The sequence below is a fragment of the Anomalospiza imberbis genome, chromosome 6, assembly GCF_031753505.1.
Source record: "Anomalospiza imberbis isolate Cuckoo-Finch-1a 21T00152 chromosome 6, ASM3175350v1, whole genome shotgun sequence".
In the NCBI taxonomy this organism is placed as follows: Eukaryota; Metazoa; Chordata; class Aves; order Passeriformes; family Viduidae; genus Anomalospiza; species Anomalospiza imberbis.
Genome location: NC_089686.1, coordinates 35,050,612 through 35,076,928, shown reverse-complemented (window position 1 = coordinate 35,076,928; position 26,317 = coordinate 35,050,612). Strand labels below are relative to the sequence as shown.

General features: G+C 38.5%; 1 protein-coding gene across 3 annotated transcripts in view; it reads right to left on the bottom strand.

Moving 5' to 3' along the window:
- The window catches only part of SIPA1L1 (signal induced proliferation associated 1 like 1), a 175,460-nt gene that overhangs the window by 132,230 nt on the left and 16,913 nt on the right, over positions 1 to 26,317 (bottom strand). For all 3 annotated transcript variants that reach the window (XM_068193296.1, XM_068193293.1, XM_068193294.1), the window contains exon 2: positions 1,483 to 1,579. The gene's annotated coding sequence lies outside the window, so the exon portion shown is untranslated. The remainder of the gene's footprint in view (positions 1 to 1,482; positions 1,580 to 26,317) is intronic.

Here is a 26,317-nt window from a genome sequence, read left to right as displayed (position 1 = left end):
ATGGACACTATTTTCTCCTCTGTGGTAACTTTGAGAGCTATATATCAGAAAAACCCCAATTATGATTGTGTGCAAAAATCAACACTAAAGATGATGCCAAACGAAAAGGTAAAATTACTCAAGGGAAAAGACAAAACTATTAAAACAGCCTTTTCCAAGGGCTCTGCTAGATCTGTGAATAAATATATTTGTTTCCAGTATATATGTCCTCTGAAGGAAAGGTTTTATCACTACCAGAAGTCAAACCTCTGCCAACATGATGCAGCTTATGCCAACAGTGTTTCAGAAGGAAAGTTTTAAACTGACACTTTTGATACAACAACATCCTTCAAGGCATCTGCAACAACTACAGGGCAGATTCTCCCACAGAAGAAACCTATTTGTTTGTTTTGACATCCAACAGACTGATGAACCAATGTTACAAGGGAGGGTTTTTCCTTCGACAGCAATGGTTTTTTACACTGTTGCTTCCAGACTGGTCTTCCTTTGCATATCCTATACCTACAGGTTTCACTATGTGTTAATAAACACATGATTAAAACGTATTCAGTGGAGGGGGTTATGTTTTTACTGCCTTGTTGCAAATCTGTTTCAACTAATCTTAATCGAGATCTCCAATTTTGTTCTCCCTGCAGTCCATAGCAAATTCTGGTCACCTCCCTCCAGGCAACACTACTGCTTGCACAACCTGTTGAGTTAATTCAGGAAGCTGATCCATCCGAAAACAAATCCAACCCCACCCATCTTTACAAAGCCAACACCACTGCTCTTCATCTCTCATCCTTCCACACCCCAAACCCACACACTGCAATTTCCCAACCTTCTTCATACACCATCTTGAACCAGGTCATTACACACCTGTCAAGGACTTGCATCTGGTACAAGGCAGAGGGCAAGGCTGCATGGCAAAACTGCAGCGTCTCACACTTGTTGCATCCATTTTACCTTTTAATTAATTACATTACTCTGTAAAAGGACAGATCATGTACTAAAAGCCAGTCTTTTTCAAGGATCAGGCACATCCAGAAGAATCATCCTTTTCTTCCTTACAACATGAGTTTAGTTTCACAAGTGGGTTAAAAGAAACCACCTACAAGAACTGCTGTGTTTCAGAAAATGTGACAAAAGCAGGCATTCTGTCACAGCCTGAACAGAGTCCAACCTGCTTTTGCAAACCCTTCTACACATACCTAGTAGAAAGGGGGGGGGGGGGGGGGGGGGGGGAAGGGAATAACCATCTAGTTCCCTTGCATGTCCTTCCTGGAAAAAACACTGATGTATAGAGGAAGCATTCAGCAACAGCCTGGGATACAGTCTGGCACTCTGTGGCAGCCAGCCTACGGGGTAAGCCATCCTGCTGGAGACCACCCGTTACACACTGCATGAAGCATTAGACACTATCAGCAAACAACACTCTGTTTGTGACAACTAGCATTACTCCAAAAGGTCAGAAGGTACAGAAAGCAGAACATGCACTCTTACCTATCCAAATTCCTGAGAAAGCAGACACATGCAGCTTCAGCAAAAACTCCCAGGGGACGTCACAATCTACTTCTGATGAATCATACCACAGTGAAACCTAGAGGCAAAAAGGTCATGGGCATGAACAAAATTTAAATAGGAAGTAATCAAATGAAATACTTTTCAAAAGGTAAAGGGTATTCTGAAAATTGTGCTTGTGAGAAGCCAGAAGCAACAATGAATGCTTATAAAACTTAATCTATTGATTTTTTGCACATAACTTACACATCTGAGTAAGCCTGTATGATAATTTTCTCACTATAACAATCCCAACCCTTCTTTTATCACCCCTTCTCTGAATCGTTATTTTCTTCCAGAACACATTCTGCCAGGCATTTAGAGATTAAACACACATTTGGCAATGCCTGAAAGAAAGGGGACATTTAGCAGTGATGTGGCCCACTTTTTCCCCCTCACCGCTCAACATAAAGTCTGTAACACATGCCAAAAACAAGGGAGAACAGAAGTTTTTATCTAAGCCACCAGCTGCAGTACCCTAAAAAGTCTCCAAGTGTAGAAGGAAATTTCATGGTTTCAAAGCTGGTCCTTCCTATTTACCAGGTCCTGTATTATAATCTGTATTTTTTCAGAAATACTCTTAACACCTGACCTCTGTCTATTGCTACAAAAGGCTTGCATCTCTAGATGATATGAGTCCTCTAAAATTAGACCGGGCAAACAGATGTAACCATGGAGATTTCTGCTGCAGTCCCGAGAACTCCGCAGAGGCACAAGCTGGAGGCAGAGCACATACTGCCAAGGAATTTTTGTCCTACTCTACTCCCACCAAGCTCACGTGTTAAGAGGAGCTGTACAGTGAATCATATCAAAGAGAGATTAAAATCCAGCTCTAAGTAAGGAGTCTAAAGAAAAACACCTAGATTCCTCTCCAGCCTGGTTTTCCCCGATCTAGTTCACTGCACAGCTACATGAGCACCTGTGCTGACATGAGGCAGAAAAGGTACCAGACAGGATAAGCAGAGAAGGATGGTTCCTTTCAGCTGCAATGGCAGCACAAACTGCACATGAACCACGGTACAAGGGCTATGTGTAATAATTGTTGCTGAAATTTGATATGTTGATAAGCAAATTTTAAGTCATCCATTGCTACTCTCCCAAAAGCACTCCTTTACAGAGCTGAATTAACTCAGAATTAACTATTTGCAAGAACACTAGCATCAACAAAATTTCTTTGAGAAATACCAAATAGTGTTATCAACAGAACTTAAGAAAATAATTACTGCTATCTTTTTTGAGCAATTAAAAATACAGCTGAGTGGTTTTTTTATTGCAAGTTAAATTTAGGCTTATTTACAAAATAATGTATGAAATGAAAACCTTGGTGAAATGTAAAGCATCAGCAGAAGAGTGCAGTACACAAAATAATAATGCAGTGCGGCAAAAGCAGTGTATAAAGGCAGAGAGAACTAGAATCATGTTTAAAATAAGGCAACACTCCTAGAAGAACTGCATTTTAACTTTCATATTGTCAATAAACTGAGTCTGTCTTTTTCATTAGAATCCCATTCTAATTCTAGGATAGAAAAGTTCAATTATAACTTAGCTGAATGAAGCAAGTGTAAGATTTAAAGTCTATTTGTTTGTCATTGCAACTGACATTTTGGCAAATCATTTGGGTAGAATATAAAAAAAATAATTTCCACAGGTAGTGAGTGGCCTTCTGGTCAAGAGAACCATTTCCTTTTTTTTTTTAGGGTGAAATTCTTTTCCAATTCAAGCATTACTAAGATGCATCACAATTCTGACCCAGAACTCTTCATTTCCTTTGGTGTTAAATTATAGACCTGCTGTGTAAAGATGATTTTTTTTTGATAAAAGATTGCCTGTGAAGCTCAATTGTGATTGGGAAGGCCGCCTACACAGCAGAGAGAGTGAGAAAACACACACTTGTAGAGCTGAAAAAACATCACTGTAGGCGTATGTAAGGAGGGAGGGAAGAAATAACTTGGTTCTACTGAAAAAGGCTATTTTCTGACATCACCCTTGAACGAACAAAACGTGTTAATTGAAGACAATTCAAGGGTTGTTTGCTGTGTTCCAGCTATCAATATGCAGTACTACAAGCAAGAGGAGGAATCCTTGCAGATTCATCCCTCTGATCTCAGAATCTGCCACCTACCCAAGGAAGGCTTCACTTCCCCCACTTCCCTGCCACAACCTGCAAAAGCTGTTCTCATAAAACAGCAAGTCACCTGCAGAACAGCAGTTCATAGCTTTAAAAGTCTTATATAATTAATAACATTAGAAGTATTGAAATTGTAGACAAAGCTTGTTAAAAACATAAGGAGAGAGAATGCTGTCTGAGAACACTAAGAATAACTAGCATTTAATCTCAGCAGAATCTAACAGTATTTGAAACTGCTGAAAAGAAACCCCACAAGAATTTCAGATCTCTTTCTCATACAGACTTACAAAAAATATTTTCCTCCCTACCCTACATAGCCTTCAGTCCCCTCCATCTCCTAAGAGAAGTAAGCAGGCCTTTCAGGATGTCCTATTAATGAACTCAGATTTTCAAAAGAAAGAAGGAACAAGCATCAGTGGAAAATATCCTTCTTATTTACCCTTGGAAGGCATCACCTATGAGCATTATAAATCCTTAATAAAGAAGCATCTATGAAGTGTTTTCATGCCATCATAAACATATGAAAATATTTTTATTAGCTCTTTCTCTTCAGAATAAAAACAAAAGGCTTTTGACATATGTGCTTTGGCTGATTATTACCACATTTACTACCAGGGGAATGAAGACAGCCAGGACAAGTTTCACCAGTGAACTTCAATAAACATGAGATTATTCACTGCAGCAAAAACATGCTGCTTCTCCCATGGCCTTGGCCCTACAACCTATTTTGCAACCAGTCACAAGGAGACAGGACTTCAGCACCTAATTCCCCTGAGTGTTTGGGTTGGTAACTTCAAAGCCCTGTGCCTAGCAGATGACTGAATTCCTGCACCCACAGAACACTGTCACAGCAGAGAACACCCCTCAGAGCAGTACTCCTGAGAAGCCATCTGCAACCAAAGCTTTCGCAGGGTCCTAAGTTTCATCTCCAACCAAACATGCTGTCACTAAAGATGCTGAATGACAGAAACTGGTAAGTAACATTACTGCAGTGTTAACTCAACTCTTCTACAACTTTTCGACTATATTATTGTTAAGGACTAATGCCTACTACGCATACGCATCAGAAACACAGGCAGGACAGGATTTTGAAAAGCACCAAGCCCGACCTGCCCTAAACTACATAGCAAGCAAAAGCAGCACACTCAGCAGAGTCACAACTAAGTTCATAAATTACTTATAAAATGCTCCTGAGGTTCAGCGAAGCACAAATTCTTCTGGGTCAGAAAGACAGATAGGAACGAAGTATCAATGGGAACTATAAAACTCCCCAGCAGGAGAACCTCCTGAAAAGGGAGAATCTGAAACAACGAACATGAAATGGCAAAAAAATAGGGTGATGTAGAAACAAGTACAAAAAATAATGGTCTAAAAAAGTTTTAAGAATTGAAATCCCTTATTCTAGAAAAGGTGGAGTTGTTTATAAAAGAAGGTGTGTAGATTACTACTAGCTTTTGAAATCATAGCCATCTTGACTTTCACCTTGGTGAACAGTGAAGTACTATTTCTGACATTAATAAAACCTCTCTCAATACTAATCAACATGAAATTCCAATAAACCAAAATTAAAATATTACACAACAAATGAATCACACATAGAATATACCTACTAAGAAAGTATATCCCTTCATGCTTAGCTTGTCAAGTTAAAGAAGACTTGATTCAAGAGTCATGGTAAAAATTATCGGATCTCTTGTATTCTCCATAAATTTCACTTTTAGGTAAAAAATGAAGGTAAGCCTGCATGATAATTTCTCACTTCTTAGTGAGAACAGAGCAGCTCAAGGTAGTTTGGAAGGCTGTCTTTTACCTTCAGGCTTTAAGACCTCCAGTCAGACTAAAGCTATTAGGAAAGAAAAAAAGCTAGAAGACCATAGAGGGCTGTCAGATGATACTCTGCTACTGCTGGCATCAGAACTCAGAGAGAACATTTACTTTTTGCTTTTCAGACACTAAGACATTCAGGAGTTTCTCGGGGATATGCTACTGACAAGGAAGTAGGCTGAACTCGTGAAACCTTTTAACTTTCCCATACTCTTTTGCAAAATAGCTCAGGTTGGGGGAGCGTCTTGAGTTTTCCCATTTTATGTATTTTTTCTCTCAAGGGTAAACCAGAAGTCTGATGCAGATTTACAGCCTGATACAAAGCTAAATACCTTTGACACCATAATTATACAGTATCAATCAAAATTAGTACCATTGCATTTAATTCATTAACTACTCTGCTGCCATGTCAACAGGAGTCAATTACTAGAATTCTTAACATTTTTCTCAAAAGCAGTAGTGAAAATTTCATTTAAATTAATTTAACAGGAAAAGGCTTCTGCTGATGTTCACAACATCATTCTCCTGAATTAAGTCGTAAATCTTCCTGATTATTCACAACCACCATGGCTTAGAGACTTCCATGCAGTTTTTCTAAGTGTGACTGTAAAAGCATACCAGTAGCTTAATGTTTACCTTTACTAACTGTACATTCCACAAGTAAAATACCAACACAAAGAGGATGCTGCCAAATTGAAAGAGCTCCTTGTCCATGAACTAATGCTTTTGTCCAGACTTGGACTAACTGAAGTGAAACATCAAGTTTACAGAGCACAACCATGAAAATGTGAACTTTGGAGTTATTCCTGATAACAGTAAGCACTTTAGTGCAAGGAATTCAAATATGACAGTTTGTAATGAAGAAAAACACCAATAAATACAGGGAGTCCGCTTCCCCCCCACTTACATTAGGTAATGACCCATCCTTCATACTAATATTACGTCTTTAAAAGTTAGGTTTTCTCTTCATAGAAGTAATTCTTTTACTTTTCAGTCTAGCTGTCACAGCTAAGCTACAAAAGGATAGGATTTTACAGTGTAGAATGAGTTACTGCTACCAAAGACAGAACTAAGAATCTGTCTATGGCAGAAAATACTGGAGAAATATTTAGAAAGGGCAAATTCAGCACAGAATTTGCACATCCACAATTTGAAAATTCACTGCTTTTCCATTCTGCTTTCCCATCCCTTCCCCCAGGTAATTTTAATCCATCTGTCTGCTGTTAAAAGAAAGACTTGAGCTGTTGTCTCAACTGACTTTGGAATTTTAAAGCAACAGAGGAAGCACCATAGAGAATATGCTGCTGTTATGATGCTTTCACAGGCTGATAAGTGTTCAAAGTGCTTAGCAGATAAGGTACATATCATTAAATAAAATGTAAAGAAGGGGAAATCAAGGCAAGAGAAGGACAATGAGTTGCCAGGGTCATCCAGCAGCCAAGTATTCACCAAAAATATTGGCCTTCCAACTTCAAGCACCCATGGAAAAGGTGAATGACTTCTCTTTATAGGAAGGCTTTTCAGCAACACTTCAATAAACAGTAATACACAAAATTTAAGCAAAAACATTAGCTACACAAATTAGGTGTCCAAAACAAGAAGGCAAAGAGCTACCTAACAGTGTACAAAGTAAAAGCCACGAAGTGCTATCACCAAACACGTGTCACCAAACAAGATGTGAAATCACATTTGCCCCAGCTTTCATAACATACTGGAATATTGCAGAAGCTCCATTACTTGACCCTTTATGACAAAGGGCATTTAAGCCAGGAGTATCCAAATATAGATTCTGGTTAGTGCTGTAAGCATCACTTGTCTAAGTCTCCAGCCTCCTTCACAGCACACCAGCAACATCCACCTGTTACAGAAGGAAGCTTCCCAGTAAAAAGTTGTATAGATGCTTTCTGCCTGTAAAATTTGCTAAGAGGTATTAACTATGTACTATAGTTTCAAAATATCCAATATGAAAAATTACACTGTTAAGGAGAATTTGTCTTCAAAAGCTTTGACACTGTGTCAAACTGAAAATCCTAGTAAGCTCTAAGTTTCACACTCCATAAATCATATCTGCTATCCCTAACTGAAAATTCAATTATAATAACAAGACACGATTCTTTAGCTAGAAAGCTTTTTGCATATGTAAACAAACTTCTGCTCTGCTATGTTACAAGCCTCCATTCAAGTTTTTCATCTACAGGGCATTTGAGATAAAGCAGAACTCATTATTTCCATCCTACTGAAAAAGTCAAAAGTAAGATATTCCAGATATTCTCTCCTGCATTTCACAGAAACTGATCATCTGTTATTTTACAAGACACAAGCAGCTTACTTCTCCATTCCCATTTGATTCACTTGGCAGACTCGGTCATTTCCATCAGAGTTGATGTTTCTCTGCCCATTCAAGGACCTTCATGCTTTTTGCCAAATTAAGGTAACATTTAAAAGGATACTTTGTTTCCCCAGCAAACTTCCAAACTGTTTTGTACTCTTCTCAGTAGACAGCTCATTTATCCACTTTTCAAGATATAAAATATTTCATAGTTGTCCTCTTGGTCACACAACGCTTCAGGAAACAAGAAAAAGTATTTTTCTGCTTGCTTAGACAGTATCAATATTATTACAGCTTGCATTAAAAAAGTTTTGTAAAGAATTTATTGAAAACAGGCAGTCTAGCAATTTGACCACATGTCTAGAGCTCTGCATAATTCAAGCAAGCAATTTTACTTGTCTGCTTTGCAATTTTCCTATTAATGAAAATAATATTTACCTCACAGGGGGTCAGAACGATTAATTTCCATGAAGAGCTTGAATCTAAAGCAGACGATAATTTGATAGATCTCCAAGGAGAAAGGGCAAAGGAAAAACAAATTAGATTTTATACTCAGTTTCAAATGAGAAAATATTTGAATTGCAGCAGAACCAGCTACAGAATATTAGTAAAATTGCACATTAAAAAAAAAAAAAAAAAGAAAACTCAGTGCTAATATAATTCTTCTTGAACTACATGCCCAGCCTTGAACAGCAGCAGCCTCTTCAATGCCAGCTTTTTATCTGAACATACAAGTTTTGGAATCTGCCTTGACTCTTGTCCATTTCAAAGTTGCTGACATTTCATTAATAACAGGAGATGTTACATTCTAAGAACTTGGTGCTCATTTATCCATGGGAAGAAAGAATTGCAGAACACTCTGAACATAATACTTTTAATAAACCCAAACCAAAAGCGAAATACAAGAAATACCTTGTGAATCCAGAGACTTATTACAGCTAACTATTATGGATCCACGACAGTTCATTCCCAGCTTCAAATGTTCAACTCAAGGCCAGAAAAGTTACCCAGTTGGTGTCAGTGGACTACACTGACCCTGACACTAGATCCATAACCTTTAAAAGTACCATAGTCTGAAGCCAAATTAATAATTACGAGATGCAACACTGAACTCAGGTTAGGAGATATAAGGAAGACAGGGGTCTTCTGCTGTATTTTTGGACTGAAAGGGGACTAAAATAGCACATTTGTTTATCTACAAATACTGCAGTCAAAACATATTGTAACTAATACCCTTGGAGAGAAACCTACACTGCTGAACAATTCATGATTTTATCGTAAGAGGAATAGTAGACCCTTGTTCCTAATGAAACTGCAATTCTAATGAAACAAACTAAGAAAATTATTCATATGAGAAATTAGATTATAAAGGACCATAACAGTAAGGCTATACATTCTTAATGAAGTACATGAAATGCTTCTGCTTGACCACAACCTGAGATTCTACACTTCAGTAATTGTTCATTCATGCTAGGGAAAAACATAACTTTTAAGTACAAGCACAGAATAGTGACTTAATATAATGACAACACACGTTTGACGTAATAAAATGACAATGTAAGGTTTTTTTTATTTAGATGTAGAAACAGAGTTTATTTTTACTTTACAAAAAGACACTCTTTAAGGAAAGGTTCTCCAGTGTTATAAACTGCAGACCTCCAGCACCAGGCCAGTGTAATTGACCAAAAATTACAGAAGCTGCGAAGCTACTGTTAGATGCTAACTTAAAACTAAAAAGGGTGTATAGAGAACACAACACTGGCAATAAGGGAGACTGTGTTTTTTTCCAAGCCACGGAACCACAGAGGAGGAGGTGTAAACCCCTCCATCAGCAGCTGCACACCTCCAGAAGACAGGCATGTTGTTTTCAGCAGCTCAGCTCAGCCACAGAAGAACCTGACTCACCCAGCCAGAAGCACCCACTATCCACATCCAGTTCTTTATCCAATACACTCTGTGTCTCAGAGACTTCCATTAAAGAGAAAACTAATCTTACACCAAGCTAAAAATTTCAAATGTAAAAGGAGAATTAGTAAAAAAAGCATAAAACCCGTATCTACTGCAAATGAACATTTATTTTTCAGTAATTTCACAATCCAAATAGCATATTCTGCTTTAGTCCATTTGAATCATAATCCAGCACAGTCAAGAATCCACAGGAACATATCAGTTCTTCATCTGCTTCCCTATAGCCTTCTGTGCAGAACATAAACACTCTTCTAAATAGACTTTGAGAATGCTGTCTGAAAGGTGCATCCAAACAAGTATGCCAGCAAAGGTTTATATTCCACCAGCTGAATGTGAAAATAAAGAATGGCTATAAATCTTGAGAGAAAATATTAACACATTTTCCCTTAATTTTTCATAGAATTATTTGTCCATTCATATCCAACAACTGAAATTTGTACAACTCAGTGAGCTACAGTAAGAGGAGAGTTGGATATCAATGCTATTAGGTAGAAGTTGTGGACTCCACATGACATTCCTCCACATATGTAGATACAGGAATGTCTCCAGCAAAATAAGTTATTCTCTTATACTAAATAAGAAATCTGAAGTCAAGTAATCATTTTGAAATACTGTCCACATCATTCTTATCTAAGAAAAGCTTTCCTGCATGCCTGAAGTAATATCCAACAATCTTATTTTTTTTCCATTGCAAGAGAACACACAGACAAAGCTTCACACTGTTTTACAAATAGGAAAATGTAGAAAAGACCATCTCAGATGCACTGTGGCCATTTAAAGTACCTAACAGCATTTTGTTTTCCCTACACATTTGGAGACCCACTATGAAAATCCATAGGGTTATATGATGCCACTGACAGTGTCTACAAGGAGCCTATGGCAGGTCTTAAATCAACAATATGACCGCATCATTACTACAAATGCAGAATGATTGGCTTCTGATGGGCCTAAGAAAAGCTCGGGAAAGAAAACACTATAATGCATTACATGGAATTGAAACAATTTAGAGCAAGAACCTGGGGCACAAGCACAATTTTAACAAATTCTACTTATAAAAAAACCCAGACATACCATAAGTGTCAGCCAATTTCAGAAACATCCTGTTAAGGCCATAGAGGTCCAGTCAAACACATTATGAAGCACGTACTTGCTTCTGGCTGGGGAGAGGCAGAGCTCTCTCGGCCCATCTCTGGGAATGTTGGCTTTCAGCAGGATTGATCCCTTGACTCAGCCCACCCTGCAGCTGCACACATCTGTAAGCACAGGAGGTAGGAAGGAACAGGCAGGCTGCAGGAGGACAAAAGCACCATGTGTCCTTCCAGGGGCTATATGGGCTTGTGCCAGGCTGGTGTAGCTGCCCCTGACACCCAGAACTTCCCAGGCAAAATGTTCTCTGTTTTGCTAGGAAAATACAGATCCCTTCCCATACTGCTAAAAGAGCAATTGCCTAGAAAGGGCTGAGCTCCAAGACAAACCAATGAAAAATCTCTTCCTATTGGCTTTACTAGTTACCTCAGACTACTGTTCATCACTTTGAGGGAAAAAAAAAAAAACCCACCTGAACTTCACCTGAAATACCCATTTTATCAGGTACAAGCATACTTAAAATCTTTACACCCCAAAATTAGGCTTGGATGCACTTTTGACTCTTATTCCAAGAGATTGAGCAGAAACCTTTGAAAAAAATACAGCAGGTGACTGATGTAAAGGGAATTGAAGACATGCTTCTGCAGCCCTAATGTCCCACAGATTGGAGACAAACGGAGTCCAGACTGGAGCATTCTGTTAATGAACCTTCTTCCATTCATATGTATTGCAGATTCCTAGAGTAACCTGAGTTGGAAGGGACATACAAGGATTGCTGGCCCTGCACAGGACACCCCAAGAGTCACACCATGTGCTCAGAAGCATTGTCCAAATGCTTCTTCAACTCTGTCAGGATGGGGCTGTGACCACTTCCCTATTCCAGTTGAGCCTGTTCCAGTGCTCAACCACCCTCTGGGTGAAGAACCTTTTCCTAATATTCAACTTAAATCTCTCCTAACACAGCTTCATGCCATTCCCTTGGATCCTGCTACTGAACATCAGAGAGAAGAGCTCAGTACCTCTCCTGAGAAGTCACAGACCGCAATGAGGTCTCCCCTCAGTCTTCTCCAGGCCTAACAAGTCAACTGACTCCAGCTGCTTCTTAGATGGCTTTCCTTCTACACCTTTCATTTTGTAGCCCTCCACTTCCTTATAAGTCTTGTATCTTTTTTATATTGTGGTGCCCAAAATGGCACACACCACTGGAAGCGAGGCCACCCCAGGGCAGACAGAGAGGGACAATCCCCTCCCTTGCTTGGCTGTGCTTGATTCCCCCAGGATGGAATTGGCCGTGCTGGCTGCCAGGGCACTCTGCTGACTCATATCCAAACTTGCCAATGACCAGGACCCCCAGGTCCCTTTCCACAGTGCTGCTCTACAGCCTCTAATTACCCAGTCTGTCTGTACATCCAGGGTTGCCCCATCCCGCACTTGTCTTTGTTAAAATTTCATCCATTTGGTGATTGCACAGCCCTGTAATTTGTCCTGGTCTCTCTGAGGGACCTCTCTGTCTTCAAGGAATCAAAAGGATCATCAGCCAGCTTACTCTGTATGCCTTTGAGTCCTATGTTCAAGTCATTTTTTAAGATGTTGAAGAGAACTAAGCCTAAAATGGAGCCCTGCAGAACCCCACTAGTGACCAGTCACCAATTTGATGTAACCCCATTTCCTATAACCCTTCTCTTTTTATAGACACCCACCAAACTGCCCAGCTTCAACTCCAGCTGAGCTTTGGCCACATGAATTTTCTCCCCACAGTGGCAAGCAGCCCCTCTGTATTCCTCCCATGACAGCAGACTCTGCTTCCCTCTGGACATACATTTTCTTTTTTTGCCTGAGCTCTAACAGAAGATCCTCGCGCAGCCAAGCCAGCCTTCTGCGTTGTCTGCTCAATTTCCAACATATAAAAAAAAAACCTGAACTAATTTTTAAGAAAGATCAGAAATTATAATCTAGCAATTACATAGAAGAACAATTTCCAGCTCAGTTTCAAATACTTGGAGAACACAGCATTACTGACATGTTAAACCAAAAGATGTCTGGGCTCCAAAATAAAGAGATACATCATCCCATATCTCACTTCAGTGTCTGGGTACAGAATAATTAGCAGTTCCAGTTTGGACTTAGTAAACAGAGATGTCATACTTGAGAAGGAAATGTTTGCAAAACTAAAGAGAGGTATTTTTTTGCTGTTTCAGAGGGCACTACATACTTGGTTAAGATGATGGCCTCAAAGGACTTCACCATCACCAGGGTTTCACACACCACAGCCACATAAAGCCACTGTGCTAAGGAAACATGACTCCACTGCACAGGGGGGACACCACACAACAAACCCATATGCAGCACAGGATTACAAGATGCACACATTTTTAACAATTTTACAAACGTTCTCTGCAGACAGATTGGTTGCACACTGAATACCCAAAATAGCTGGTAAGATACCCGAGAACAGCTGTCAGTAATAACACAAAGCTTACTCTAGAGGAGAAGAGACTTCTATAATGCTGCTCACTCACTGTTTTCAGTGCAATAGAGTCTCAATTTACAGTCTTAGGTTGCTTTCAACACCAACATACCTTGATCATAAGTATTCCTCACACTTCTCTGGCTTTTTGAAATATTTGGGTTTTAACAAAGCCCAAGTAAGGGCCTTTCCTCATATCTAGACTCTCCTATCACCAACCTCATATCAAAACCCACCTGTTACCTGAGGGCACTTCTCCAGATAGGAACGTTTGCTTTTAGCCAAAAGAATGCTCCTTGTAATCCCTGCACCAGGCAGCCGACTGCACACAGTTTGGCAAAGGAGGAGACAGGAATATTAACACTGTACAAGGCTCCAAAGGAAAACCACCTTCACCAAAGCATGCCACCAGCATAGCAAATGCTCACAGACTCACTCTTCTCACTCAAGCACATCACATTTTGCATTAAATAAGTTACAAAAATAAATCCCAATATGTTGCAAATCAAATCTTAACTGTGTATTGAAAGAGAAAAACTATTAGAGCACATATAAAAGGATCATTTCAGGGAAAAAAAAAGCTGTAATCTATCAACATCAGACGTAAATAATGTAAATGTGCCTAAAAGAAAATATCCCTTGAAAATAAAGGTCACCTACAACAACCAAAAAACCCTTTAGATTCATGATTTCACCACTCAACACAAGTCCTGAAACCCTTCCTCCCTGTAGTAGGCAGGGAGAAGAAACCCCAGAAACAACAGAGAGGGCCTTGAGAGGACCCTACCCACTAAGCAAAATCAAGGCAAACTATTCCAAGTCAGTTCACATCAAGAAAAAACGCACTTAGGTAACGGAAGACTAATTTGGCTGTATGGTAATTAACACAAAACTCTGTCTATTGAGAAAATATTATAGGAACTCTCCTCTTAGAAATTGTCTACCAAAATGTGTGTGCACTGTGTTTATGTTTCATTTTCCATCAAGCCAAATTCTGGTTCATATTCACTAGTTTGCCAAAAATTGTGCATAGATCTGGAAGGAAAGGGGGGGGGAAATGAGAGAACAGCAAGATGCCAGACTCCTTACTTAATGAAATTAGTGGCTAAAGCCTACTCACTTTTTGCAGACTTTTCTGTGGACTTCAAGAAGTTTATAAATACATCCTTCTATCTGAGAAACACAGCCTAAGGATTTCCAACAATTTACCTTTAACTATAGTTGTTAATATTTTTTCAAGCATACTTGTATTCAAAGCACAAATACCACACTGAAACACTCAGAAAGGGATTTTTTTGCAGCTGTATTTTTGTTTGGCTTATTTCATAAAACATTTGTTTCTCAGTAAAATGCATACATAATGGGATATCTGCCCTTAAACAAGCTCAGGCAAAAGGTTCTACCTTCCTCCTCTTTCCTTTCAGGCCTTAATTGGCAGATGGTCAAGAGGATGTTTACAGTAATAGAGGATGTTTATTAACCAGCTTTCATAGGTTAGAGAAGCTGGTGCCTTAATAAAAACATTTGACAATGCTTTTTAGCGACCAAAGTACTCAAAATGAAACACATTCAAATAATTCTATTTTAAAAATACTTCGGAAATACTGATCCTGAACTCACATGTGCAAAGCTGCTTTCTTACACTATACCTCTGTGGGTCTAAATTCCCAAAATACAACCTTCTTTCAGTCTCTGTCATATTTAAACATTCCTTTAATTCACAGCAAGTTCCAACAACTTTTATAGAGTAAACAGTTTCCAGCAACTCACCAGTTTGAGAATCAAACACATAAGAAATCCTGGTTGTCCTCACACTACAATTTTGATTAAATATCCTCTTTTTACCAAACTTTCAGTATGTCTTTAACTTATTAACCAGGTCACAGGTCAGATTTGCACAAAATTTACCCAGCTAACCACAGAAACACAAAAGCTATGTTAGCATACTGGATTTGCACGGATTACAGAAGACATTGTTCAACCTTACAAGCCAGGACTAATCCATAGTCAGTGTGTAACTTCCTTACTGGAGACTTCAAACATTTCTCCTCATCACCCTTTTGTGAAACAAAAACGTCTCCACTTCATAAATGAGGTAGGCAAAAGGAAGTTCAGAGCCACTCATTGGGCATCAGTGGTGGCCTCAGGGCCTCCCTAAGGCAGCCAACCCACATCCAAGTACCACCTCCTCCGGGAAGAAGCAGGAGCTGCAGAGGGCAGGAGTCTTGGCTTTTTCCACTCTCTCAGCCCTTTCGTGTTCTATCATCAATTGGCAGCTGATGACCTGGTGAACCAGATCAGGAGAGCCAGCTCAACTGGAACCCCACACATCTTCTCTGGCAGGTTAGCTCTGACACAAAAAGCAATTCCCGCTCAAGTCTGCTGAATGCCTCTCAGAATTCCCAGACTAGCTTGGGAAACTGCAGAGGATTACAAGACCTCAGTTTTCTGAGTAAATTCAGACTGGATGAAAATCAACCAGGGAGCTACAATATGAAATATCTACATTGCTGTATGTCTTTTTCCAAAGCTTCTCATCCTCTTGAGCATCTTTGGTCTTATGCCCAGTGCCACCTAAACCACCAAAGTGATTTTGGTTTTGAAACAAACCATCACACCACCAGGGCCTAATCAAGCACATCCACCCAAATCAATAAAAATGCATCTCACACAGAACAAGAGGACTGGGATCCACATCACTCAGTAAATACAGACACTGCTAGTTCAGAATTCAGGAAGGGGGTGGTGGTACTGGTTATAAAGGGTAAATGAGCATTTCTCAAATTTGAGAAAGTGCAATTGATTCCTGCCACCCCCCATACTTTTCATCAGCAGATCCAGGAACTCTAATACATGGACTAAGACTTAGTACGCACAAACCTGACTATTCACAAAATTATTCACAGAACTGCCTACTGAAGACTTTTGCCTTTAAAAGACATTAAACTGCATTTTAGCTCCTAAAACTAACAAATATTAATAATTTTTTGTACATTTTTGTAATAATTGTATTAATATATATCTAAAATGAAACTTCTAAATAACTTCTAAGCTTAGTATTGCTTCTAAAATAAAAATAACATCTTCAGAAAGCCACCAGATATTGATACAGGTGACATATTTAGGAACTTTCAAATTGGACTATAAGTATAGTTGTCACACATATACAGCACACTAATTTCAAATACATAATAGATTTTGCTCTAGGGAACAAATTCATGTTTTTAAAACATGGGAAATCAAAAGCTTATTATGGATTTTTAATTGTCTGTGACCTCGGCAAGATAACTGGTATACTGCTCACGGTATCATTCTTACTGATTGAAATGCCAGTAATTTCCCTGAAGACCAAAGCAGATCTTATCAAATGACTACTGTGCCCTGAAGAGGTCATAAATTAGTAATAGTATGCAGTGACTTGATACTGTATAGGGGGAGAAAGAAGGTGGAAAAAGAATACACATTATATCAATGAATTACAACTCACTCCTGAACATTATGCTATCACCAGTCTCACCACCTGGTGAAAGGACAGGTGAAACAGGCAAACCACTTGGAGGCTCCCCCAGGAAGACACATAGCCCTTCAAAGAAAGTTTCCATGCAAGTCACATCATGTCAACCCCCTATTATATCGAAGACATGATTAGTTCTGAAGTTGGTGACTGCAAGTTACAGCTTTTAAAGATGGACTTGGTTTTAGAAAGGGAACCAAACATCTGTACATTTTAAGCCTTGTAAAATAAAGAATCGAGAGCACAGCAATACAGATACAAAAGGCCACCTTGGCAGCAGATGTACTATATCAGAGATATAGAAATCTGAAATAAGTCCCATGGATCAAAACGCATACTCCTGCATCATGTTACTCCAGTGTTAGGTGTTCACAGTATCTTATTCCAGCACAACTGGCCAGGACAGAGGACTGGATTCCAGGAAACAGGCACATCATTCAGAGAGAAGGGACACTTCGGGGCACACTAATATGAGAACTACTTTAAAAAAAGATAACTACTACTACTACTACTTAGAAGTCATCTAAGAAACAGGGCATTAAAAGATGTACAAAATGTCACCACTGTGACAGAAGTTACAAATGCAGAGTAATCAAGAAAAAAAATAGGTTTCTTTTAGGTGCAAAGGCTATAGCACATACAAAACAAACTGATCCCCAAATTATTGTGTTTTTCCTATTTCATTCCTTATGCTTCAAACCAGGTTTCTCAGCTGTGGTCTCAGCTCTTGCTGGAGGTGAAGCACTCAGTACAACTTGCAGGAAGACCATTATCTAACTCTTCTGGAACAATGATGTTTCATTCAGATACCTTTTGTTTATATTGGTAAACCCACATATAAAAATATTTATACATAAGATGCTGACAAGTCAGTCCAGAAATAGTGGATTATTTCCAGTTCAGATTCTGTAGACATTTCGTTCACAGCTCTCATTTGTGCCCATGGCCATTCCACGTGGCCACTGCTGCACAAATCCATTTACACCAACCAAACTATAGGCTGGTCTACTACCAGTTCACCACTGAAATCGCCAGGTTTCATCCTACATTATTTTATTTCTGAGATGCAAAGACATTATTTATATATAAAAGGGCTATTTTCAATCCCCCTCCACCCCATTTTTTCATATAACCAAGTTTTCATTACGTTGATTTAAATCCATGCTCATATCTAGTTTTATCAGATTTCCTCAAACGTAAATCAAACATACAATGCATCTTCCTTTTTACCTACCGAATAAAATAGAAACATTCAGAAAGTAACTGGTTTCTGAAGGGCATTGTAGGACACTGCTGCAGCTCATTTATTGTTTCCTTTTGGGAAGGTAAAAGAAGGGAAAAAATTATTTGAATTCTCACACAATCCAATCAGCTTCACTCAAATATGTGCCTCAATACAGGCATTACTGTCAAAGTAGGGAGAAAGGCTAAATAGCAGCAAAAAGTTAAATCACACGAAATTATTTTGTTTTCAGGGCAATTGTGTCATTTTCATCTTTAATCAGAAATGCAGAAATAATTAATCCAAAATATATCCTTCTGCCATGCAGATAAAATCAATAATATTCCTAACCCCAAACTCCAAACAAAAAGGCATTAGAGGAGCTGGTGATCTTGGTCTTTCCTCCCACAAGCTAAGCAGAAAAATCCTAACACTACAACAAAATGCTAAATCATAACAATAAACACTGGATTTACTGGACTTTGCAAGCAACCATAGCTTGATGTCAGATCTCAAGAGCCTACAGGAAATGAACATAAAACATATTACTATATTAATGTCTACATGAGTTGTGCAAAGAAAGAAACAAAATTATTATTTCTAATTAAGGAGCGATAATTGGGGACTCTGGTAAACAGTGGTAGTTAAGAAGTAAACTTAAAACCAACTTAACATGGAATTCTACTTATGTTGACTAATCCAAGTAAACTAGGCATGTCACCCTCCCTAGTTTTAGATATCTGTAGGAAGGCAAGGTGTGCATTTACCAAAATTACTTCTAGTTGTATAAGACTCATATCCACCCCTCTGGAACTTTCCACCTACCACGCTGATCTCGCCATTATCCGCTAAGCCACTGAAGTGATTACTGCAGTGTAAGCCAAGCAGGAGTATCTTAAACATAACATAAGAAAGAGACAAGAAGGGCAAAGAAACACTTCTGCAAACCAAACTCAAGGAAGAAAGTCTTATCAGGTCTCAAGGGGGCTGCTGGATTTAAAGATCAGATATTTTGGTACACTGGGCTGTTTCCATAAACACCTTTCTTTGAAACAAGCGTCTGACCTTTCTTTGCTTCCAACTCATAACCTGCTACATGCTGTCACCCTAAGAGGTAGTCTGAGCTCAGAGAAAAGAGAACAAGATTGGAAAAAACAGGTTCAGCTGGAGCAAGCTGAGAAACAGTACACAGAGACAGTTACTTGCTATGTAACACTAAAGGCAACAAAATCACAGCTAAGTTCTCCTGCTTGCAAGAAAGTGCTCCTAAAACGTACACCCCAAGAAACAATAACTACTTTATAAAAAGACCTTTATAAAAGGCAATGTTTCCATGTCTTATGAGAAAAGGATTTGCACTATGAAAAGCTTTGTACACTGAACCTCTGATAGACGCAAAGCAACAACAAGAGTTGCACAGTATTCCCATCTGAACTTAAATTAAAGGTTCTTGTAGGGTTTTGGCTTTTGTGGTTGGAAGAACTGGTCACTCAGCTTATGCAAGATTAAAATGAAATAAGAGCCTCAGGTACAGATAACCTCATAACCTCCCTGCTTTGCAACATGGGAAGCCAGTGCCACAAGAGGCCTGCCATTGTTCTTCACAGTCTCAACAATGTCTCAAACCCTGAACAGAACAAGCTGCTAACAGTTCTCAAGCTGGCTTCCTCGAACAGAACATATTCAGGTAACTTTTTTATTGCTGAAACTTGAGGTAACAATGCTACTACTACTTTGAAACATAATACAATGAAAATTTTAAAAAAGAGCAGTCCCCCCACAAATGCTTGAGTAATTTTACTTACAGGAACACTCTTGCTGAAGTTAACTGGACTGCTCACAGATTAAGTGCCCTCACAATGCTACAACTGGGAACTAACTCGTAGGGCAAAAAAAGTACTTTCAGTAACTTCTTCATAATCTTAAAACAAGTCAGTTGGGAAAAAAAATATCCAAAATGGAACACATCCTTGCAATATCCCATCTGCTCATCCACTAGTCTTGCACAAGTTAACTCATTCATTACTAGCAAATTTTAAAAGATGACTAAAAATTATCATATTGGAGATTGGACAGGTATGTCCCTGTGTAAAACACATCCCGACCACCTCACAAAAAATACCTGTAAATCAACAGACAAAGGCAACTATATATATATCCAACTTGAGAAAACCCTCATCAAGTTTAATTTTGCAAACCTAGTCATGCATGTTGTCTGGACCACACCTTTTACACAATCACTCATTTCTAATACACTGTACTAGTTATTCCTGGCTTGTAATTCTAGCTAAGCTTTGCTGCTGACTCTCCAGGTAAAATTAAAATTTCTGCTAAACTACAAATCTGAATATATTTTTCAAACAGATTAATTATTTTCCCTGTTTGGCCAAATAAAAGCATCTTTGCTTTTGGCCAGCCCTAAATAATTATAATATTATCAAATATTAGGAATTTGGAATGACTTCTAGGTACTCTTCCGGAGAAATACTACTTGAGGAAAAAGGCCACCATTTTATAGCTAGAAATCAATAAAGTAATTTAGCTACATGAGTTCTTCCTCTTTTCTCCACCTTTACTTCCACTGTACTAACACAATGGTATTTAGTCACACATAAGAAGAACTGGTATCAGAGGCAAAGCCACAAGCATATATGTGAGACAAAGAAAGTCACATTCACAAAACTATTTCAGGTAAACAGCAATGCATCAAGAGGTGTGCAAGGAATAAAAGAAAGGTATTTAACTGCAATTGCACTGCAATGTTCTTTCTGAATTACAAACATGATGAAATACACAATCATCCATTCCCTAGTACTAATGAGCTCTGTATAATACATAAAAAATATTCTCAGGATGTCCCAATTCTGTAAGCAGGCAGAAATTGCACAAATTGTCTATAGACATCTATGTTCTGTAATACAATTCAGAACTGTGGCTCTACTGGAAAACATTATCTGTAGGAAGACACTTTGAGCATAAAACCTACCTTTTCAATTTTTTATGCTGTTTTGTTAAAGCTAGAGCAAGAACATAAAGTCTCTTTTGAGTTGAAGGTGTATTTTCAATATAATCTGCTTTCAATTTTTTCAAATGAGAAATGCAATACACTGATTTCAGCTACTTCATTTAAAGCATTGGTGGAAAACCCTATCCTAATTCAAAACCCCACATCTCAGGCATATTGTTTTGTTTTCCAATTATAAGCATAAAGTTTTGGCAAAAAAATACTAGTAATTAAACAATTTTGAAATGAAAAATTTACAGTGCAGTCCAGGGAAAACATCACCTCACCATGTCTAAAAAACAGCTTATGGTGGGTTTTTCATGAGAGGCTAAAACCTTGTTTTGCCAATAAAATAGAGCTCTTTTATAAGGGTTAACCAACAAACAAAGGAACATCCTTTTGCCATCCGCATCTCTTCTGGCTGACCTTAGAAATCCACTAGTTATACCAGCCCAAATGAGCACTGATTTTTTTTTTTTTTTTTGTCTGAAAACAACTTTTCATACTTCTCAAATGAGAAGATGAAATTTATCAGTAAACAGCCCATTTTCAGTGATGCCAGACTGCCACTGACCCCAGGTATACATTCAGAGACAAGTATTGGTCTGCTAGCGTGCTACCAGTCTCCCCAGGATGACCAGGACAGCTATTTGCTCTGGCTCACATATGCACAGCTGCACCTCTCCCTCTTCCCTCCTAGCTGGCAGCTACACCCAGCCCTGTATAAACAAGATTCTGCTAAATGTCACCGTAGTTAATATTCTGAAGTTTGGGCTTGCTGTTTTGTTTTGGGATATTTTATCCTGGTAATTGATTCCAGACTTTCCATTTGTAGAAGATAACTACAGTTTCCTTTTCAGTCCTGTGATCAAGGCAGCTAACAGTACAAACAGATGAGCTGGGAGATAATTCTTCTATTCTAAGATAAACTAATGAAACATCACAAGTAGAAGTTACAAAGCCCAGATACTCCCTTAGCATACACCCTGGGTGTGTCCATCACATCAATCAGACCCGGCACTCCCTATGGTTGCAGTTCAAATTCATTAACAAAATTGTTGTGGTTGGACAGAAATGAAGAAATAGAGACTGCAATATTCATTTTTCTCACATGACCCTTAGAAGATTTTGTACCAAGACAGAGGTGTAGGATATGGTGTGTGAGTGCTCCTAATAATTGCACCAGAAGAAATTCCTTCCAGTACACTCCAGAAGTGGAACATGCAAGACACAGATCTAATATTGGTTTTTTATTTTCAGATCTTGGTTTTCAAATAACTAGTAGTTCAATGAACTCATACCCCATCCACTTAGCATGGAACCTATTTAGTATGTCTTAGAGTAAACAGTTGAGTCACTGAAATCCTCACATTCCTTGAGATATTGTGCATTCCAAACTCCTTTCCTGTCCACGAGAAAAAAGCAAACAAGTCAAAGAGATGAATAAATACAACTTGGACCAAAAATAAACCCAGGCCTAAATATTAAGTGCCTGCATTTCACTCTCCTTTTAAAAAGGAACTCTCTCAGAATAGATATAAATACATATTAAAAGATAACTGCTGTGGTCCTTCTAACATCCTTTAAATCAAAATACTTAAATCACTATATATATGAGAATTCTAGTGATCAAACTACAAACACAGGTAATGGAAATAAGCAAATAGATTTGAATCATGATAACTCAAAAAGCAGACAAGTTAATGCTAGATAGTTTGAAGCCTTCATATTCTTGCCATGCTATCATACTGTGGGATGCTTTTGGCTCCCGTTTCACTCATGTTTTTCCCCCAAGTCTCAGAAATCATGCTTTTCTTAGGAGTATCCTATGTGTGACCTTATTTTGCTAACAGCCACAACCCTGTGACCATTCTGCTGTACTACTGTAGATTTCCTTCTCCTGTGAGCATTTCTGCATCCCTCTGAAGAGGCCTTACAGAGCATTAAGTAAACTTACTCCTGCCTGGGCTATTGCATTGTTTTATCCCTTATGACAATTAGTAAGAGAACACACACCTGGAGAAAAATGCACATGTAGACTGCAGAGGAAACAATAACAGCATTCACTGACAAGAATGACAAAATGCTTAGAAGTTACAGAACTCTTAGAAAAGGATCTACAATCAGCTACTCTAAGGTATAAAGATAACCTGGGTTTGGAGATACTACAGAGAATGGACAGAGTTTCTGTGGTTTAGTCTTGAAGACCTTAACACCATACAGCTTTAGTTGTTTGAACAGGATACTTCCCAAAACTGCCAGCAAACCACCAGGTAGTCCCCAGCACAGCCATAAATGTTTTAGCATTTAGCCCACAAATAATTAGTTTGCAGACAAAGCATATAGCCTATCAATAACAAAAACAAGCCAAAATATTTTGAAATGCATGTGTATGAATGTAAGTTTCCACAAGAGATGGGAATGCTGTAAAAAGGGTATACAGGGCAACCCTTCACAAGAGATCTAGCATTTTGATATGCAATTGCTTTTATTTGCACTTCAGAACAAGATTTCTGAATATCTCCTAGAAAGAAATTTTGCCAAAATGGGAAATCCAACACAATGCCTTTATTTTAAGTTCCATCTCAACTGAAGAACTGACTGGAACCCTCTAGAACTAATACACATTTTCTTAAGGAGAAACAAAACTAAATTGCACATTTCTTTTTCCAGGGTGTATGCAACACCAACACCAAGGACTTCAAGAAGTCTTCACAGTTAGAAATTCATTCAAAAGAGGGAAGAATTGACAGTTTTGAGAACTGCCACATTTGGAAAATGACAAAACCTCTCTTACAAGGGGGGGGGGAGCATGGGGATAAAAACCAAACTGAGGACTATTTAAAATTTCAGACATCCTGTTTTTATGAAAAAATAGTGTCAAACAGATAGTTTTACTTCCTACTTGATCAATTAACAGTTAAAGATTTAATTACTGAAAAAACTTCTTTAAACTTACTATCCACATCTCTGGCTTCCAAAAACACACATATAGATGGGAGTGCAGTGCCCAGTACTATAAGCTTAACAAATCTATAGGATGTGGACTATAAAAACCTTTGCAATACCAAATTAAAGTCACTTGTAAAAGCCACAGTCACTTGTAAAAGACAAGGTCTAAAAATGAGGTAAATATATGATTAAAGCTTCTTGGTTATAGACAGGTTCTTTCACCCTGTAATCAAGGCTTGAATCCAGGCTTGGGCACCCATACCTGGTCAAACGGGAGATCTGCTTTCTCTCATTACTTAAGTTTCAAAGTTTCAGAGCCCCACGTTTCCTGGACTACAATTTTTCCCCACAATATTAGCTAATAACTCCCTAGAACTAGTAACATTAAATTTACTGCCAAATGAAATATTGTTCCTCAGCTCAACAATTTCCTTTCTCTTGGAATATCTCTTGCCTGTTACCATTGACACGGTCACACTTACACAGCTCTGCAACCTAGACAGTCTTTACTGTTCTCTGTTGCAAAGGATACAAAGCCTTTACTATTCTCTTCTGTTGCAAGGGTCCAGTTTAGACACAAGAACAACACCAAACATGAAGAATCAGATGCGACTTTTAGCATTAGGCTACGGTTAAGAATGACATTATGTTGGGACAATCTTCAACCTGAGCATTATAAAAATCCAAGAACTGGATGCATGTCAAACAACAGAGTGGTTCTACAATTTACTGAGAGTCCTTTTCTTCTAACCAACAGACAACACCTGCTGGGTGAGAACATTCACCAGTCTAGTCATTCCTTGAGAAAGAACAACCCAAAGAAAGAAGAACCACCTACTAAAACTGGTCTCAACAGAGCACTTTGCTGGGACTCAAGAAGGAAGTCAGTTACTGGGAGTTCACAGCTGGAATGTCATGGCTTTCCACATCCACAGTCTCCAATAGTGTTCAATATGCTCTGACCACCAACCCAGAACACAAACCTAGTAACTTAATATCGCTCAAGGGCCCCTTCTGTTTTGTAAAGAGAAGCATACTACTACTAAATCAAGACAGATTCTTTTCATTGCTTTAAACAGTAGGCATTCCTTCTGTCCTGCAACTACTATATTAATACTGGAAGCAATCATCCAAGGAGTAACACAGTATTAGGACAGTGACTCTTTCCAGATAAGCATGCTTAGATCAAAGATGAGGAAACATTAAGTGAATAACTATGCAAATATTTTTGACATAAGAAGTCTTACTTTGACTGGCTGCTCCATCTCTGTTCATTAGAAGAGAGACAAGCACCCAGGAAAGTTTCTAGACGTGGTCAGATGTTAAGTATCAAAGTAAAAAGGGAAGGAGGACTAGTATATTGGGCAACTGCAAATAAAATAAAATATAGCCTGCATTTTCATATACCATAAGAAGTAATAAATACTTTCATAATAAATAACACATACATTCTGCTTTACCAAAAGTAAGGAGAATATGAGGTCACAAAGAATAAAATGAGTGTTTCAGGTGAAGTGGGAAGAGTGCTAGAGCACAAGGAATCCTTAACCTTGACAAGTCATTCAGCAGGCAGTCGAAAGTCAATTACTTAGTTCTACATTGTGGCTTTCCATCTGTGCACCTTTCTGTACATAAAAGGATCTGGTGTGACGTTCATTCCCAGCACTGAGCGAACCAATCAAGTTTGAAGTTCAGTCCCAGCTACCTTCTCCACAACTCCAATGGATTCAAAGGTCTTCCAAACCTGAAGCCCAACAAGCAATACCACAAGAGGTCCAGTGCTATTCAGTTCTCACAGATCTCAAGAATGCAAAAGTTTTCATTACTCATACAGAACCAAAATGCAAAATGAATACAGAGCAACTTGTTTCCTGAACTGGACAGTGACATGGAACACACAGCTACAAGCTGCCTAGAGAGTCCATAGAAACTTCACCCCTGGAAACAGTCAATACATACTTGGAAGAAGTCCTGAGCAACCCAGTTTAACTTCATCATAGCACTTGACTACATGACTATTACTGGGCCTTTCAAATCATTGTCCTTTTAACATCTGAAGCATACTGAATTTCAAAATGTTCACATGATAGAAATCTATTTTCAACCAGCCAAATCTTTCTTTATACTAGTCAGACTATGAGTAAAACACATGTGTAATTATACTTAATAACCCAGTTGAATTTCTTCTATCAACACTTGGAAAAATACAAATTACACCAAAAATGTCTTAAGTTTATTGCTACAATCATTAATTATGTTATACTACATCAATGGGTTTTCCTAG